At 46.9% G+C, this 19,253-nt stretch overlaps 1 protein-coding gene across 5 annotated transcripts in view; it reads left to right on the plus strand.

The window, feature by feature from the left end:
* The window catches only part of LOC118513385 (protein outspread), a 217,581-nt gene that overhangs the window by 126,719 nt on the left and 71,609 nt on the right, over nt 1-19,253 (plus strand). The window lies entirely within an intron of this gene.

The following is a 19,253-nucleotide window of genomic DNA, read 5'->3' on the forward strand; positions in this document are numbered from 1 at the left end:
CCCTTATACGATGAATCGATACTCTAATTCTCAAAATGATAACTTATATGATAAAGAGTGAAGTCTCGGGAGGACACAACATCGCCCTCCTAAAATTGCAAATTAAACCACAATAAGTTGCTTTGAGTTAAGATTTTAAACATTCTATTTCAACAATATTTAACGTCTAAAGATACAGAAAAGTTAAGCCAAAAAACTTTCAAGTTCACACCCCTAAACGTAAATACTGCCGTAAACGAAACAAGCACTCATCAGCAACTCTTTTCAATGGTTATGAATGATATGTTTGACCGTTTGAACTCAACCCTTAACCGCTCGCGGACTATGCCAACATCACCAATTTTTCAACACCAACCAAGGGCATGATTTCGTAACCACAGCCCATTTTCGATTCGATTGCCAAATGTTCTGTCCCGAAGATTAATAACTTGGTGATAAACCGATAGAATGTGAATCCTTGTTTGCGAATGGAAAACGATTAACCAAAAAAAAAAAGGAGGCATCCACAGCAAAAAAGAATCGTCCTCTGGCCCACACTCCTCCAACACTCCGCCTTCTAACCACGACGGGTTTGTTTATCATTATTCTCGGCTTCAATGCAATTATTGTTCTGCTGGGTTTTTTTTTGGTACTTTTTTTCTTTGCGGGTCGGACGGGTATCGGATTGCGTCGCGAAGTGTTACCCCCAAAACGTACCAACCGGGCGACCAGGGGACGACCAACCCTCAAGGTGTTCCGTTCTTGGTTAGTCTCCTCGCTCGACGACGACGATCAATTTGTTCCATTCCCGCCCGTATTCCATCGCACGATTCGGTTAAATTTCGTTGACCTCCTCCCCAGCCGCAAGACACACGCATTTCACCAACATTTCAATACACACGGGGATTCTCTCCGTTTCCGCCTGCCCCCCAAATATGTTTCCATTGCTTCCAATTCTTCCAAACATTTGCAGAAAGCAAATTGAATTCCAACACTCTTCTCTGCGGTGCTGCTGCTGCGTTTGAATGGGTTCTTTTGCCGTGGTTTTTGCTGCTTTCGGATGCATCCTTTTTTTTCTGTCCAACGCTCCGTATCCCCCACAGGCACATAACAATAGGGTGTACGCTCACGACCGGTGAGGAACGTTTAGTCCTGCAGTCCGGGCATGCTGGAAAGCAGCACCACAAAAAAAGAAGGCTCGCGAATAAGATAATGATGAGTCGTCGTTTGTCGTTTGCATTTTTTTTCCTTTGCTTCCTTTCTTTAAGGTGAGTCCAGCTTTAAACCGTTTTTTTTTTCTTCTGAAGGCAAAGCAAAACTACGCAACTCTCCCGTTTTTCGGGGTGTGGTTCTGAGTTTTTGTGCTATCCCGATGGGGTAGAGCGAGGAAATTTTCAATGTGTCATTTTTATTGAACAATCGTTAATTTTTTTCCTTTGAGTACGAGAGAGTCGATAAAAAAAAACCATGAAAATGAATTAAACATTACTCTTAAGGCGAATGGAGTGAAGGTGACCCCACCAACTGAGCCAAGCAATGGTGGAGGTAATATTTTGACCACATAATTGATGATCCATTCAAAAGCATTAATTTATTATTAACAACGGAACACACCAAAACAAAGCCGGTAATGCTTATTGACAGTGTTTTGTTTAAATATTTATTAAAAACAAACCACTCACCACAGTACTTGTTTATCGTGTAGTGTGTGTGTGTGTGTGTGCTTTTTTTTCGTAAGACACATTAAACCCCACAACCATGCGACCGGTTTTGCTTCTAGCCTCTATGGCGACTAAAAAAGGGAGCTAGCCGTATTGACATGCATTCCACGTTCTAGCCATCCAAGTCGCGCGATCCATCCATTCTGTGCGCGGCCGGCCCGGGAAAGTAGTCCATCGCCGATACGAGCGCAACAAAACACGCCACCACCATTTGCCGATCGTCCCGTGCCCGAAAGCGACTGGCCAAGATCGCCGCAACATAACCGATTAGGAATGCGTATTTACGACGTGAATTCTGTCAGTTGCAGCACCGACCGAACGTTCACCAACTCCTCGGTATGGAGCAACAAAAAAAACACACACACAGTCAACGTTTAGCTTCCCTCGTGCGCTTCCCTCGCTAGATGAATGCCACCAGATTATGCGCACGGCGTTGAAACCTGTTGCGCAAGCAGCGTTGCCATCCTATGGGAAACTTTACGGAAGCGAGCTCACCGGCGTGGACCGGCGAAGTCAAGTGTTTGAAGCTTACCCCGAAAAACCGGTACAGTGAGGTACGGTGCTGCACTTCCTCGAGGTCGTCATTGAGCGACCGGTGGATCTTCGGATACCCACACACACCCCCATCCAACATCAAGGTGTCCGTAGCTAACCGAACTTTGAAATTGAATTCACCTGCCCTTGAAGGGGTAGATTTATTTTACTCCTATGTTTCACAACCATGTTTTCGTCTGATAGAGCATTTATCTGCACCCTCCGACGCTTCGAGATCCAATACATTCCGATGGGAAAGCATCGCGTTCTAGCAACCCGGAACCAACCAAGCAGCTCTCTGGAGAGCGGTGGACCCGGCCGTATCCCGCCCAAAACGCCTATCGAACCCTTGCCATCAAAGGGAAGGTTTTTCATTTACATTCTCGCCGCTGTTCTCTTGCATACTTCTCCCACTTCCAAAAGGAAAATTGATTTTCTTGATTTTGTCTCCTATCGGAGCCACCGGATCAACCGTTTGACCGGTTTACGATTTGGAGTTTAGGCGTCGAGGCCGGCCTCTCCCTTGCTCCGTACTAATGTGATTTGAGGTAGCGATGTGAGCTCAATCACCTCGACAGATACCTACGGTTCGTTGATGTAATAGCGGTAAATGCGCGTGAAGATTTTGGAACTCTTCGACCAAATATCTTGCAGGTGGTCGTTCTAGCGGTGAGATGTTGCCCACGGTGTGTTTTTACCCAATGATCTTCACTGGACATCAGATCACCCACCCAGGTGGGATCGGCCGTGGACTCGAACAACTCCGGATGTTTGTGATATGGTCTTGTTTGGTGTGTTTCGTATCTTCTTGCCCAGTTTTCCCGTACAACGCTCCATCATGGACACTACCAGTGTCCAGGGCGGTGAGGTTCGGACGACCGCTCCATCTTTATCTAAGTGTGTGTCGTTTTTTTTTCGCTTTTCACTGAAGGAAAAAAAAGAAAAACGGAAGATCCCCGTGCACGATCATGGGGCCGTATCTTGCGGCTTTTTATGCGCACGGTCACTTGATGCTGACAGGTTTGGCTACATTTTTCACCGTCACACGAACCACCTTACCCGAACCGGGCGGGTGGACCTTCGGGAACCTAACAGTATTCCGGGATACCGTTGGGGAATGCCATGCGCTGCAGCTTCTTCCCGACCGATGCTTAGGTGCTGATAAGCGTCCGTTCGGAGATATCTTCAGAAGTCTTCGCTTCCCAGTGTATGTGTGTAGATCAATACGATGGCGGTTGAACTCTCGACCGCATGTCACATTCCGGTTTGGACCTTCTTTACCCTGTCCAACGACAGCATCAAAAAGAAGGCACAAAAGTTTGGGTTTCTTCCGAAACAAGAAAAAAGCAACACCGAGCCGAACTACGGAGAGGTTTCAAATTATACCAGTTCCAGTGCCGTGAACAGGACAACTGTGCACAAACCCTTCAATTATGCAATCACACACCCCACAGTTCGAATGGCCGTGGTACGGTTCAATTCGGTGAGTTTGTTGACTTCCGTCACGGTTCCAGGACGCCGCAAGACATTTCTCTCTCGCGAAGCAAGGATGGGTGCGTGATTTGTTTCAAGTGTCCGCGCGTATGTACGCAGCGTGTACCTTGCAATTAAAGTGAGCTGGACGGCCGTTTTGCCAATGACCCTCCACGGCCGGTACGATTAGAGTACCTCCAAATGAAAGACACCCCTGTCACGAGGTGAGGATACGCTATTATGCACAAGGTATCCCACTGCTGCTGCTTCAAGGGAGTGTCATCGGCGAGAAGATTTCTGCCACTCGGATGTTTAAGCGTGACAAATAAATATCAAACACGGTATCATCTTTCGCCCTACACCGGGAACGGGTTGAAACCGACGACCATTGCAAGTACAAAAGCGCCCAAGTGCCCAACCCAACCCGAAGGCACTTACACAATCGTTAATGGCCACTTGTCGGCGGGAAGACGTACAGAGCAAGCCATCTTCGGGTAACGCGTGTTTTTTTCTTTCGTGTTGTTCTTTTCCGGGGTGTGGTTTTGTGGCTGAAATTTGAATAATCCCCAAATCCCACTCCGAACCGTACAGCAAACTGAAGATGGCTTGCCGGATCCTATTCGGCGACATGATGGAAATTAAAATAATTACAATTGCCCCACGGTGGGGGTCACTTTCACGATTACACCTGATATATTGAAGGAAGGACCGGGCGTGCAACTGCAGCCACGGTGCTGCGAAACGGGCGACCGGATCGTTGCAGGCCCGAATGCCTTCTTTTGGCAGCAGGGCCATTTAATGCCAGCAAATCTCTCTCGCTCTCCGTCTCATCCTTTGGTTGCCATTGAGAAAAGCAGAAAAGCTTGCTTTCGGAGCACCGAGCAATACATTTATTGCACCTCTTTTTTCAAAAAAAAACCTCGTGTTCTTCGCTTTCGAGGGCTTTATTTTGGAAATCAAGCCATCCTGAGCTTGAGGTGCGTTTTATTGAGGGGGAGAGAGAAAATGATAGATGTTCCACGGGACGGCATCAATTAGTACGCTGTTAATTATTTTTTCTTTAATTATAAAATTTCGTACCATTTACCACCGCTTTATGGGTGTTCCGAAAACAAATAAATGCGACGCAAGGCGGCATAAATCATTCGCCCCGAGCCCTTACAGTCGCCTGCGCCATAAAACATGATGTGCCGAAAACAATAAACATAAATTGCACAAAACGGTGCATGCTGTTCGCTGGCTGCGATTCCTTTTCACTTTGGTGCTCATTTTATGCCCTTTGGGTCGAGAATCTCGACACAATATTTGTTTTATTGCTAAGTTGCTTACAAAAGCTTTCTGTGGTTTTTTTTTATTATGAAGTAAGATGTGTATCCTCGATTAATATGTTCAAAGTCAGCGGAAGTGCAGGACCTTGAGACAAACTAGCTATCTAGTATTGTTATTATCACTCAGGATCAGGACCTTTAGGCAAACTAGTTATCTAGTATTGATATTATCAATTATTAACAATAACGAAGGAAAAAATATGATAACTACTTCAATATAGCTCATTTGGCTATCAAAGTTTTGAAAATGGTGTTTGGGGCGACCTGGAGGTAGAGGTGATACCCTCGCTTATCTTCACACGGCAGGACCGGATTCCAAATCCCATCTAGTCCATTTTCACTCTTACAATATAGTCTGAAGGCAGACATCTCGACCCCATTCTTGGATATTGCTTTGCTTGTTTTCCTCCAAGATAGTACAGTGGCGCCGGTTTTCACTCGGTAAGAACGGAGATCAAATTCTGTCCAGAACGCTGCTCCATAAGCAGGACTATTCAGCTACGGGTAAAATCTAGACAAACAAAGCCATAATTTGCAGACCGAGACCTATCGAGTTTGTCCCAAACCATCAGTAGATGTTATGCTATCAATTTTTCCTCAGAAACTTCTGGTGGACTATTCCATGATCTAGTTTTTCTCCAAGATAGTACAAATGTCGAAAGGTACCGGGGCGGTCCGGTGGTAGAGGCGACAACGGCACCAGTCTTCATACGGCCGTTGGTCCGGGGCTCAAATCCTATCCGGACCGTACCGCCTTAGTGAGGACCGACTATCCAACAACGTGGATAAAGTCTTGTAAGCCAGAAATGGCCACCATGACCCATGGAGACGTTAGCCCAAGAAGAAGGAAGTATCAGGATCGCTACTTTGATGGAGATCCATCTTTTATACTTGACGAGCTATTTTCAAAAATTTTTCGTCATGTAGCTGTTAGGCTTCCAAATGTTTCCTCTTCAGCTACTGATCTATTTTCTACTCTTAATGTGGCAGACACCATCTCTCTACTACATTTGTACTCTACGAGACAAATCCTTCCACTCGGCAAGACTGAAGATCGAATCTCGGCTTGGACTGCTTATCCGTACGCAGGACCGACTCTCCAACTACGGGTGAAGTTGAGTCAAAGTAACCGAGAAATGGCAGGACTAGACCCAAGTTTGTAGTAGAGGAAGAACCCATTTTGTAATACGTTACATTCGACATTGAGAAATTCAAACACATAAAGCCTCCGTTAGGCATATCCTATTCGGAAGTTTAAGTAAAGGCTACTAACAAGGCATTGTTGTCCTCATATCCTTTAACCTCTGATAGGCCGTCCAAGTGATCGTCCATTGGGTTTACCTACTTACAGTGCCCACACAACGAGTTTCTTTTGGAAAAATACATTTTAGTATTGTGGAATCGGAAATTGCAACGTGGCGTGTCCCGAAGATAGTGTAAACAAGGCACCAAAAACATCCACAGGACCTATAATAACAGTTATTAGGCCGGAAAATGAGCTTATGTTTACTCCGAAACTGAAAGCAGCAAAATCAACCCAAAAAAAATTCTTCAGAACGACCAAATCGTGAAACAACGGCAACGGCACTGGCAATGCTCTGGTCTGCAAATATTGAGCAACAGAATCACGCAAACCACAGGCACCCGAGAATGCACCAAATGACACTATAATTGTAATCCTAACGCGAGACGATAGGATGCGAGATAACGATCATCGTCCCTGTTGTTCTCTGTTGGCAGCTGAAGAAAAGTGTTACATTGTATTAAGTACGATAATTTTTCTGAAAGCATTCCTTCCCTGCTAACTTACAACCGTCATTGGTTGGCACCGGAATTCAGGGCAGCTCGTCAATTGTACCGAGATTTCCTGTGCCGAAAGGGGGAGAAAAAATCCAGACGATAATAACAAGGATTCGACATCCCGCTGCATCTCGTGTACATTTCCGTACGAAACAATCCGTGTGGCTCGATCGTGTTCTTGATGTGCGCTTCCTCCTTCAATTTTGGTGCATCTCCCGGTTGCACTTAAAATTGATACTTTGTTGTGCCATTGTGCCCGGGCGTTCGTGTTTATTTTGTTCTGGCATCGTTCGGGATGGCTTTTGTTCGGTCCGGCCCCCTCAAATCTTTCAACCGAACGTCGTGGGAGATCCCGCACCTTCGTTCGGGCTTCCTTACTTTGGCAGCCGATGGCCGCTGAACCGGCTCGCGAATTAACCTGACGACCTTTTCGCCAGGCCTAAACGTGGCCAGTCATTGAAAATCTCTTCCCCAAACGGATGGGACGGTGAATGCAAGACTCCCAAACCCAACGAATCAATAACCATCGTCGGCTCGATCGCTTCGGGGGTAAATCTTGTGTCTTCCGTTGGCATTCCGAAAACCCTAACCCACACCGCGCCACGCCGAAGAATGATTTCGTCGAATGCAAAATCCCGTTAAGGCTGTGGTGTGGACCGTTTGCCGGCCTACGGTAGCCGGCTTCATCGCGCATTCATAGGTCCCGCTTTGCCGCACGCTCAACACGCCTCAAGCGCGCGCGCCCGGCCGCGGTAGCGCTGGCAGTGGCAAATGACACTCCAATTTATGCAAATTGCCATCTCGCCATCGATCGCGGCCGATGCAAGCGATGCTCGCGGGAAAACAATCAACCGCGGGACGGGGCGGCCATCGGTTGCCGCGATCGCGCAGAAGGATGACGCTTCCCGGACACTCCCGCTCGCCATCCTTCACACCTCGTGCTCGAAGGACAGCAAGAGTTTGGGAAAAGCAGCAGCAGCAGCAACAAAAAAGCAAACCCGCCACCACCAACTTGCGACCCGCGTTGAAATCAACCGATGGATCACAACTTGTTTGGCTGGAATGGCGTTATTTGTTGGCGTTGCAAACCCAGCGCTCTGCCCGTAGTTGTCCATGTGAGAATCGGACACACGATCAACCGCGTAAAATGTGTCCTTTTCTTTGATGCCTGGCAGTGAGAGCTACTGGCTTGATTCCTCATGGACGATGGCACGGAACGAGTGGCTAGCGAGTTTGGGAAGGTGAAGAAAATTATGCGCAAGCATAACTCTCTCGCGAGGCCATGCGAGTTGGCTGATGCGAGACGATAAATTTGCGTTCACGCGTGCAAACACAGACCCACAATCTCAACAGGATCAAAGCGAAAGCGCACTAGCCTTACCGACCAAATGGAGGTTTTTGTTTTTGTTTTAGCAACAGTGAAATGTGGACAACAAAAATGGATGTTGGAGGTTTTTTTCTCGGAACTTTTTATTTTTTTACGAATTTGTTCCATTTTTCATTTTCATCAAAAACTAGTCATAAAACTTCCTTTGTTTAGTTAACTTTATTTTCCCGGAATATTGAGCTGTCCCGTAATGATCCAACCTCAATTGCATTGACGTGATTTACTATATGTCCCACAACCATTTGTCAATCGTGATGCTCGCACCTACACTCACAAAAAAATCTCGAACCGATGACCGCTTTATCGTGACCATTATCCCTGTCAACCTGCAGCGTCCTCTGTTTGCAAGTGGTCCATCTGCACAGGTTCGTGCCCTTTAAGTGACCGACAACTGTGCCGGCGCGGAAGGCCGAGACCGATCAGGATCGGGGAATCGATCGATCATTCCGCGGCGACACAAATCATGGCGTTGGCCATGGTACGGCCAAGACAACGCCCAACTCGGTACGCATATTTTGCTGCCTACCGAGCGACCGACCATTATCATCTCCTCCATGCTGAAGCTCCATGCATGCACGTAAGTGTACGGTACAAGCAAAGGGATGTCCAGCACATAACAGGCGGAACGGTTGGGCAGGTAAGGTTGAGAATGTCACCAACCTGCAACGCTGCTACACGTTGGCACAAAACGAGTAGCACTGAGGGCAAACGCAAAAAAGCGCAATGCCAACATGTTGTTACGCGCCAAATTAATCACCTTACCCTGGTTAAAGAGGGCACACAAAAACAAGCCAAGAGAAACCACCGGACCGTTTGTAATCGGCTTGCGGATTCCGAGCACCAAGCTTTGAGCTGCTGCTGGACGTCACAGGGATCAATCGAAACCAATAACTTATAGTGGGTCAGATTATAAGTCACCTGGGAGCACTTGTCCGTCTGTTTCGGTTCGGCTGGTACAACGCATGTGTCCGAATCAATCGAATCGATACGAACGACGCGACCCCAAGGTTGGAACCGGACCGCGAGCGATCGCGAGTCCTTTTTTGCGCGCGCACCTTCTTAGGCTTCCCGAGCGGTTAAGTGATTAAAATTAAGTGACGGTAATTAATTACAAGATTCAATAGATCCGCTCTCTCATCTTCCCGATTTGGCAGCCGGTTTTCCTTCATGTGGTCCTGTGCTCGGCACAGAAACTAAGGTAAATAAAAAATTAGCAAACACATTGCTTTGCTGGGTTGCCTTCCTGTTTCACTTCCTTCCGAACGGCAAGGAACACTCCAACAAAAAAACACCCCCCAGAGGTTTATACACGTTTATCCAAACCGCCCATAAATAATGCATCTTATCAAAAACAGCTATTAAACATTTAATGCCACCCAATCCGAGCTTGAACAATCGTAACGTTTTTCCTTTTCCCATCGTCAATTTTGTGTGCCTGCCTAAATCCGGGTACCGAGCTGGCTTTGCCGGGAGAGAAACAACAATTAATTAGCATTAACTACTTGCCAGCAGCATGCAAGGCGTCTATCGGTGCTGTCTGTTCTTACCGTTTCGTACAGGAAAATTAATTCTACCCACCCGAGGGCTCGTCGGTCGGCGAAGATCGCCTCACTTTGGCAGCATTAACGCGTAGTAAAGAGATCGTCGTCGTCGTTGCTTTTCATAATCTAAATATGATAATTTCTCCCGCCGGCGATCTTCTGATACAATATCGCGACCCTATATCTAGCGATGATCTTGTGCGCTAAGCTGCACCGATATTGCTGTGTACCTTCAAGATTAACGTCCTGCAAATACTGATAACACCTTACAGCAAAGCACTTACACTTGCTGCTTCTGGCACAATTTCCATCGCTACCGCTACTGAATTAAGCCCCACAAAACCAACGCCCATTAATCAAGCCCTGGCTAGAACTGGAATCGTTTTTTTGTATCGTAGAATTTTCACACACACCATACCACATTCCGACCGAACACCATCTCATGAATGCAATCTCTACAACACCCTACGCGTTTTATAGATTGTTTGCATTTTTAATTTAATTAACATCTTCACCAACAAGAAGTGTGTTGGGCCAGCGCGCAACGGCGCAACTAGTTTATGCCACCGTTCGGGAATTGGTTGCCAACCTGGAGGGTTTTCCCTTAAAACTCCCACGCTAACACACACACACACACACACACACACATCACAAGACAAGATCGACGGAATACGTACGGTGGCTATTAAATTGTACCTACGAAGGGCGCCTTTGAAATCCATTCATCCCATTCATTCAAGCACTCTCGCACCAAGCTGGCTCGAGAATTACACCTTGTAGTCAACGAAACAATAACAATGTTGCGCCAGTGGCGGCCTCCACTGGCAGAGCGGCGCTGGCAGTGAGTCCAAGAATTAGTCGAGATGAGTTGAATGGATGAAGAGGGTCGTTGTTTTCCCCACTGTTCAGCCTACCAGCCCTTTTTTGAATGAGTCTTACACGCACCTTTAGAAAGAAAGCCCAAGGCAGTCAAACATGGTTGTGACAGGGCCCAGGCCTGGCTGGTTGGCCGGTTGGTAGTAATTTATGTACACTTTAACGATTCTGCTCACGCCTCCGGTGGTAATCACTCTTTCAATCCAATCTCTTTGACCGTTTGTCTATTTGCTGCTCAGACTGCAAGGGCCCCCGCACAGTAGTGCGAGAGCTGTGATGCTGAGTCTGGGACGGGGAGGATGATTAGGACAGATGGAAACTAAACGCAACACTGTCCGGGAATTGGAACACTACGTACTCTGTTGCTTAACTGTTGTTTTAGTGTGTCTTCCCCCGTTTTGTATCCATTCAACCACAAAAAAAAACGTCGGGGTTCGTCGCTTGCCTTCCCGAAAACGCCGACTGAGTCGTTTGTTTTATTTACAGCGAGACAATCAACACAGAAGCTTCAAAACAAACAATCTGCTCTAGCACTGCTGGTGAGAAATGGCCGGTAGGCCTCAAAGAAAAATCGGGAAGCACACACTACACGCTGCACGCTATTCATCCGGCAAAGTGCATTCCAGTTAAAAGCCCCAACATCCAAATCAAAATATGATGAATTGCGTTTCCATGTCGCAACGGTACCGCTCGATATACCATTCCGGACAGCAGCAGGTTAATAACGGACACATTGTCCAGAGGAATGATTCGTGTAAAGCTAAAAAGCAACGCAAAACCCCTCGCTTTGTGCATGAAACCTTTTGAAGCGCATGCATTAAAATTGTTGACCAGGGATCGAGGGGTAAGCAGCCAGCATAATTCTTTACCGATCAGGTTCAACGAAGACTACAGTGTGCCCTCTGGCATGTAGGTCAGCGTGAGTTGAAGATAGTGCGGTGAAGCACAACACCGTTCCCGATATTCCGTTCCGTGACCCTGCGAAGGACACTTGCCATTTTCGGGCTGGTAAATTATTGCTCTTCTTCTTTGTCCCATGCCTTCAGGATGTTCTGCTGTCCGGTTCTGCTCGGTTGTAGGTCATCGATGATGATGATGATGATGCTATGTTTACGGCTCGCTAAAGCCTACCTTCGCAACGAACAGGAGAAAGACGAGTTATTGGGATGTAAAGCCCAAAAAAGGCACTGAACGCCGTTGCGTTCTCCTTTCTGCGATCAGGAATGTCACTTGGCCTGCACCTGAGGCGACGGCTGAGCTTGCTGCTCTGTCGATCAAGGTTTATACCGTTCCGCACATTCTGAGCTGGAGGCGATAATGTACAATTGCAATGTCAACTCCTTTCAGTTTGTTTTTTACGTCTTATCAACCATCTTTCGTCATCCGCATGAAATCCTTATTTAGGTCTCCGTAATAGTCAACGGCTTTAAACTGTGTAGAAAATGCATGAAATATTAATTATTACACGAAATATGGTAAAGGAACAACACTATAAGCAGATAGTATAAATTGACGCACACGAACGAACTTAGAAGTGAATTAAGGGGAAAGTGACTTGACCAATGGATGAACTATGTAATCGAATAGGATGAACTTGTAACCGGACCAGTGAATAAACAGTATGAAATTGTAAGTCGAGCGCGCAACACTACAACTCTTTAACGTCCGTCTGATATCACAAAAATCACTCCCAACCAGTGATAATATTCTACTCATTTTGGTCCTTCGAACCGGATCTGGTGAAGTCGGTTTAGTGATTTCGGAAAAAATTCACTACGTTAATTACCGTACACAGTGACGTGAATCATCTCTGTGTTTGTGAGGAAACGAACAGTTCGCTGTCTTGCTCCGCATATTGGCGCGAATTGCTGTGAAAGGTCATTACGTGCACGTGAACCCTTGTATGTTCGTTTGTTTTCTCGTGAGTTGTGTTGCGATTTATTCAAAATCGACTTACTGGAGTGAAAGTTGTTGTTACGCATCAACTTAAGGCAACAGGCAAAGCTTAGCGTCCCGCGTAGCTTAGCTTCATCGGAAATCTACGCCATTGCGAAGCGTGGTTCCATTTTAACGGCCATCACTCCTATCGTATTCTAACGAAACTTGCATGCAACGCAGCAGGATGTGAACAATTTCGAATCAAATTCAAAGTGAACGTTACATCGTCTGTATTAAGTGTTAGTGAAGTGCAGAACATTGAACTTTGTTCATTTTACGTGTGTGTTAGTGAAGCAACGTAGAAAATGGAGAAGAAAATCAAAGCCGCGCAATTAAAAAAGCGCCAAGCGCAAATGCTTGTGAAGAACATTGAACAATTTAAAAACGATTATAGTGAAAGTGATGTGGGTGAAATACCAGTGTGCTTGGATCAGCTAGAACGGCATGTTCAAGATTATTTGAACGCGGTAGCAAAACTGGAGGAATTGGAAGAATCTCCCGAAGCGTTAGAAGCTTTGCTGCAAGAGCGATGTGAAATGGACAGTGTGTACCGAAAGGTGAAAGGATTTTTGTTGCAAAAGCAACCGTGTGAAGCCAATCCTCTCAACGCGTCGATTTTGCAAGCCAATTCTAGCCTGAACTCAACGGGTAATTTCGGATCAATTAATGTGCGGTTACCGAAAATCGATCTCCCCACGTTCGACGGTGATACGACGAAGTGGCTCACGTTTCGTGATCGCTTCGTGGCAATGATCGATTCGTCAGCAGATATACCTTCGATACTGAAACTTCAGTATCTGTTGTCATCATTGAAGAGTGAGGCGGCGCTGCTGTTCGAGCATACCACATTGACCGCGGACAACTATGCGACCACCTGGGCCGCGCTGCTGAAACGGTATGATAACCCGCGCATGTTAGTCCGTGATTATTATCGAACATTGCATCACCTTCCCGCGATGCATGAAGGATCTGTGGATGAATTGGCGCAGCTTGTGGACGAGTTCACGCGGCACGTGAACGGTTTAAGAAAGCTGAAGGAACCGGTTGACAACTGGGACACTCCCCTCACCACATTGCTGTTCTTCAAATTGGATTCATCAACCATCCTAGCTTGGGAAAAGCATTCATCGGCCAGCCCCAAGGATAAGTATTCAGATCTAATCGATTTCCTGCAGGATAGAATCCGAATCCTTCGTTCGTCCCAAACGTTAGCGAAGATATCTGAATCGAAACAAACGCCGGTGGCCTGTGGAGAAAGAAGAATGGGAGGAAAGGTTAGATACGTGAGCAATTCAGTGTCAACGCGGAAGCCAGCTAGCAGCACATCCTACGCATCCTGTCCATTAGAGTGTGCAGAGCCACACCATCTACGAAGCTGCCCGAAGTTCTGCAAAGGAGACGTAAAGTTCCGGCGTGAAGTGATTGCGAAGCATAAACTATGCTTCAACTGTTTGAACCCGAATCATCAGGTACGGTCGTGCAATTCCGTCTTCCGTTGCAACAAGTGCAACGCACGTCATCACAGCATGTTGCACGACGATTCACCGCCACAGGTAACCATGAACGTAGGTTCGAGCAATGAAATTGTGGTTCTCGAAACGGTGGTTCTCTGGTTAGTCGATGACCATGGCATTCGGCATGAAGCACGAGCGTTGTTGGATTCAGGATCCATGTGCAATATCGTGTCCGAATCCCTAGCGCGGAAGCTGCTGACACGTCGTACAAAGATCAACGTTGCATTGACAGGTATCGGTGAGGGTGTTCAGCAAGCCAAGGGTTCGATCATCGCAACGGTGCAGTCAAAGTCAGCGCCATTTTCGTCGCCACTTGAGTTCCTGATAGTGAACTCCCCTTGTGCTGAGATACCGACTGCCCCAATCGATGTTGCTGGTTGGAAATTCCCTGACGTTCCGTTGGCTGATCCTGCCTTTAACCTTCCTTCAAGAGTTGATGTGATCATTGGGAGTGACGCATATTGGGAATGGCATACCGGAAAGAAGCAGTTACTGGTCAAAGGCGGTCCTTGGTTGGTTGAGACTCCGTTTGGGTGGACAGTTGCTGGGAATACTTCCCACATTTCAGTCGCTAGTCCTGTTTCGTGCCACTCAATTAGGAGCCATGAGTCTCTCGATACATTGCTGCAACGGTTTTGGGAGAACGAGACCAATCTAGAGGGACCCGCTCTCTCGCTTGAGGAAGATGCTTGTGAGAAGCATTATGCTGCCACTACAACGCGTGATCACCATGGTCGTTACATCGTTTGTCTGCCTCGTAATCCCAGAGCAGATATAGTATTGGGTTCATCAAAGGAGATTGCGGATCGACGACTGATGGCTGTGGAGCGGCGATTGAAGATCAACCCTGAAATGGAGATGGAATATAAGCGTTTCATGCAAGAGTACGAGGAACTTGGTCACATGCGAAAACTTACCGAACCAGTGGATGATAGTGTTCCGCATTGTTATATTCCTCACCATGCGGTGGTGAAGGAATCGAGTACATCCACAAAAGTACGGGTCGTGTTTGACGCGTCCTGTAAAACGAGCTCGGGATACTCCTTAAACGATACGTTACTAGTTGGCCCAATTGTCCAGGAAGATCTACTAACGATTATATTGCGATTCAGGTCCTACGCAATCGCATTAGTGGCCGATGTGGAAAAAATGTACCGGCAAATTCTCCACAACATCATCGATCGGAATCTGCTACGTATCAGGTACCGAAAGAGCCCCCTGGATCCGATATCGACCTACGAGCTGAATACCGTTACTTACGGCACGGCGTCAGCTCCATTCCTCGCCACTAGAACGCTCCAGCAGGTTGCGCATGACCACAAAGATCAATTCCCGAAGGCAGTTGATCCCGTGTTACGTGATTTTTACGTCGACGATCTACTAACAGGAGCGACTGACCTTAACGAAGCAGTAGAAGTGCGAAAGCAAATCACCGCAATGCTCGATTCAGCTGGTTTCGCATTGAAAAAGTGGGCATCTAACGTTCCAGAATCGCTTCTAGATGTCCCACGTGAAGATCTTGCGATTCAATCAATGCACGAGTGGAAGGATGGTCAAGCTGTTTCGACGCTGGGGCTGGTTTGGGAACCCGCCAACGATTCGTTTTCCTTCAAGGTTGGCCTTCCACAACCAGCTGAAGTATTAACGAGAAGCTTGATCTTGTCGTACACGGCAAGCATATTCGACCCACTTGGTTTGTTGGGTCCGACAATCATCATCGCGAAAGTCTTTCTACAACGTTTGTGGAGTTTGAAGGAGAATGGAAAGGCTTGGGATTGGGAACGTGCACTGCCCGGTGAGCTTCAACAAGAGTGGAGAAGCTTTCATTCAACGTTATATTCGCTACGCGAATTAAGAGTGCCACGTTTTATCTCCCAACCTACAACGGTCAGCTTGCAATTGCACGTCTTCGCTGATGCGTCACAAAGTGCATATGGTGCGTGCTGTTATGTACGCGCAGAATCGACGGACAACATTGTGACGGTGCAATTGTTAGCAGCGAAGTCGAAAGTGGTTTCATTGGCGAATACGCACTCGATCGCCAGGTTGGAATTGTGCGCCGCACGATTAGCAACCCAACTGTTCCAGAAGGTGAGTCGAACGTTACCGGCATCTACGATGGCCTTTTGTTGGACCGATTCAATGACGGTAATGTATTGGCTGGATTCTCCACCACGTCGATGGAAACCATTTGTCGCCAACCGAGTGGCGCAGATACAGGAAGAAACGCGGATAGCTGAGTGGCGTCACGTTCCTGGTTGTGATAATCCAGCAGACGACATATCACGGGGTCTGAAGCCGGAGGAGCTGCTTAATTGTGAACATTGGTGGCATGGGCCTCGTTGGTTGGCTTACAGTCATGATGCATGGCCAAATCATCCACCAGCAGTGAAGGAGAATGACGGTGTCATCGAAGAACGGGCGACGGCGTCACGGATTGTCACAGTTTCTACGAGGTGTGAGTTCCGTGACAAACTGTTCGAGCGATACTCATCATACTACAGGCTGAGACGAGTTGTAGCTTATTGTTTACGCTTCATGGAGTGCATCAAGGGAGCCAACAAATCATCGAGAGTAAGCTGCAAGGATGCGCCACACATCGAGGAGAAGAGTGTTCCACCGCTTACAGCCACGGAACTACGTCGGGCCGAACTGAAGTTATGCCAGTTAGCCCAAAGGGATTCGTTCGCGGAGGAGCTAAAGGTTTTAGCTCAAGAGAAGCATGTTTCCGACAAATCGAAGCTGAAGTGGTTGTCACCGTACATCGACCATACTGGTGTGTTACGCGTCGGTGGCCGGCTCGGAAATGCTGATCTTCCAGAAGAAGGACGACATCCAGCGATTCTCTCGGCGAAGCACCCACTATCGGTGTTATTGGCAGTGGCGTATCATCTTCAACTGTTGCATGCTGGACCGCAACTGTTATTAGCAACACTTCGTCAAAGATTCTGGTTGATTGGTGGGAGGAATCTCGTTAAGGCTGTTTACCACCGGTGTCACGTTTGTTTCAAAAACAAGCCGACTCTCGTGAAACAAAGTGTTGCTGACCTACCAACGTCGAGAGTATCACCGACCAGACCTTTCTCGATCAGTGGAGTGGACTACTGCGGGCCGTTTATGCTGAAATCACCCGTCCGCAATCGGAGTCCGACGAAGGCGTACATCGCAATCTTTGTTTGCTTCGCGACTAGAGCCGTACACATCGAGCTAGTGAGTGATTTAACTACTACGGCATTTCTGGCAGCACTACGTCGTTTTGTGGCACGCCGAGGCAAGGTGTGCGAGTTACACTCCGACAACGCGACAACGTTTAAGGGAGCTGCCCACGAGCTGCATCGCGTGTACGAAATGCTGAAGAAGAACGATGACGATCGCCGGTCTATCATCAATTGGTGTTCGTCCAACGAAATGGAATGGAAGTTCATTCCCCCAAGGGCCCCTCACTTCGGCGGATTATGGGAAGCGGCAGTCAAGTCGGCTAAAAAACACATTTTACGCACGATAAGTATAACAAGTATCGCCCAAGAAAGTATGCTTACACTTATTGCTCAGGTGGAGCAATGTTTAAATTCCCGTCCTTTGACCCCTTTATCCGATGATCCTTGCGATTTAGAACCATTAACCCCAAGTCATTTTCTAATCGGCAGCAACATGCAAGCAATCCCGGATGTTGACATACGACACCTTCCGACCAACCGACTCAAGGAGTACCAACTCGTGCAGAGGCACGTGCAAACGATCTGGTCCCGATGGTATCCGGAATACATCCAACAACTCCAAGCCCGAGCCAAACACATTAACAACGCACCGGTTAAGCTGGAGATCAATCAGCTGGTTATAATCAAGGAAGATAATCTTCACCCGACTGTTTGGCCAATGGGGCGCATTACGGCGCTGCACCCGGGCAAGGATGGTGTCGTGCGTGTAGTTACGCTACGTACGGCAGGGGGGAAACAAATTGTTAGAGCAGCTAATCGTTTAGCTTTGTTACCACGACCAATCGATACAAACGAGGGATTTGTGTAACCACATGGTGCACTAATAATGTAAACAAACACTGATACCGATCCAAGCGAAACGTCAATTACGTATATATTAGCGAATAGGATACTGGTTAGCATGTTACATGAAGAAAAACAACGAATTTGCAGAAATTGAAAAGAATTCTCTTTTGGTGGCCGGAATGTAGAAAATGCATGAAATATTAATTATTACACGAAATATGGTAAAGGAACAACACTATAAGCAGATAGTATAAATTGACGCACACGAACGAACTTAGAAGTGAATTAAGGGGAAAGTGACTTGACCAATGGATGAACTATGTAATCGAATAGGATGAACTTGTAACCGGACCAGTGAATAAACAGTATGAAATTGTAAGTCGAGCGCGCAACACTACAACTCTTTAACGTCCGTCTGATATCACAAAAATCACTCCCAACCAGTGATAATATTCTACTCAAACTGTTTACTTGTGGTTAAAATATTTTGTTTATCGATTTGACAAAATTCACCAAACAAGAAACAATTTCGTAGGCATGTAATAATCTCTCCCTGTTTTGTTGAGCGCAAACATCATCATCGCGTACACCAGTATCGCAATGTGGCCCATCACTTTGGCAGCCAGGGAAAATACCATACCGCGTCCATTTTCGGGCAAAACATCCCGCACATAACTTATAACGCCAATAAATGACATTCCGTAGCCAAATAAAGCGTTTTCGGATAAGTGGTCGGCTGCATTTGCTGTAAATTCATCTCGCACCGTACCCCGGGTACGTACCCCCAGGATCAGTCCTGAGCCCAACTGCCTGTTTTCTTCTTCGCCCCCCATGTCCATCGGGTGGACAGGATGGACGTTTATGATGTTTTCATTTCTCCTGACGCCTGGTGTACGCCCTGCATACATGCAAACAACGCATTCAACCATAGCCTTGCCTTCTCCTTCAATTATTGATGTTAACTGTCTTGTTTTTTGGGGAACATTGTTTTTTTCTTTCTCCCATTGGCTTTACTATTGCCGCATCGCTTATCTGTTCCACCACTGGAGACGCAGCTTGCCGCAGTTCGTCTCGGGATCTGTGTCTGTCAGTGAGGAAATTTATTACAACTGCGGCTTGTTTATGGTTAACGTAATTAATTTGCATTCTTTGGACATT

The sequence above is a fragment of the Anopheles stephensi genome, chromosome 3, assembly GCF_013141755.1.
Source record: "Anopheles stephensi strain Indian chromosome 3, UCI_ANSTEP_V1.0, whole genome shotgun sequence".
NCBI classification, from domain to species: Eukaryota; Metazoa; Arthropoda; class Insecta; order Diptera; family Culicidae; genus Anopheles; species Anopheles stephensi.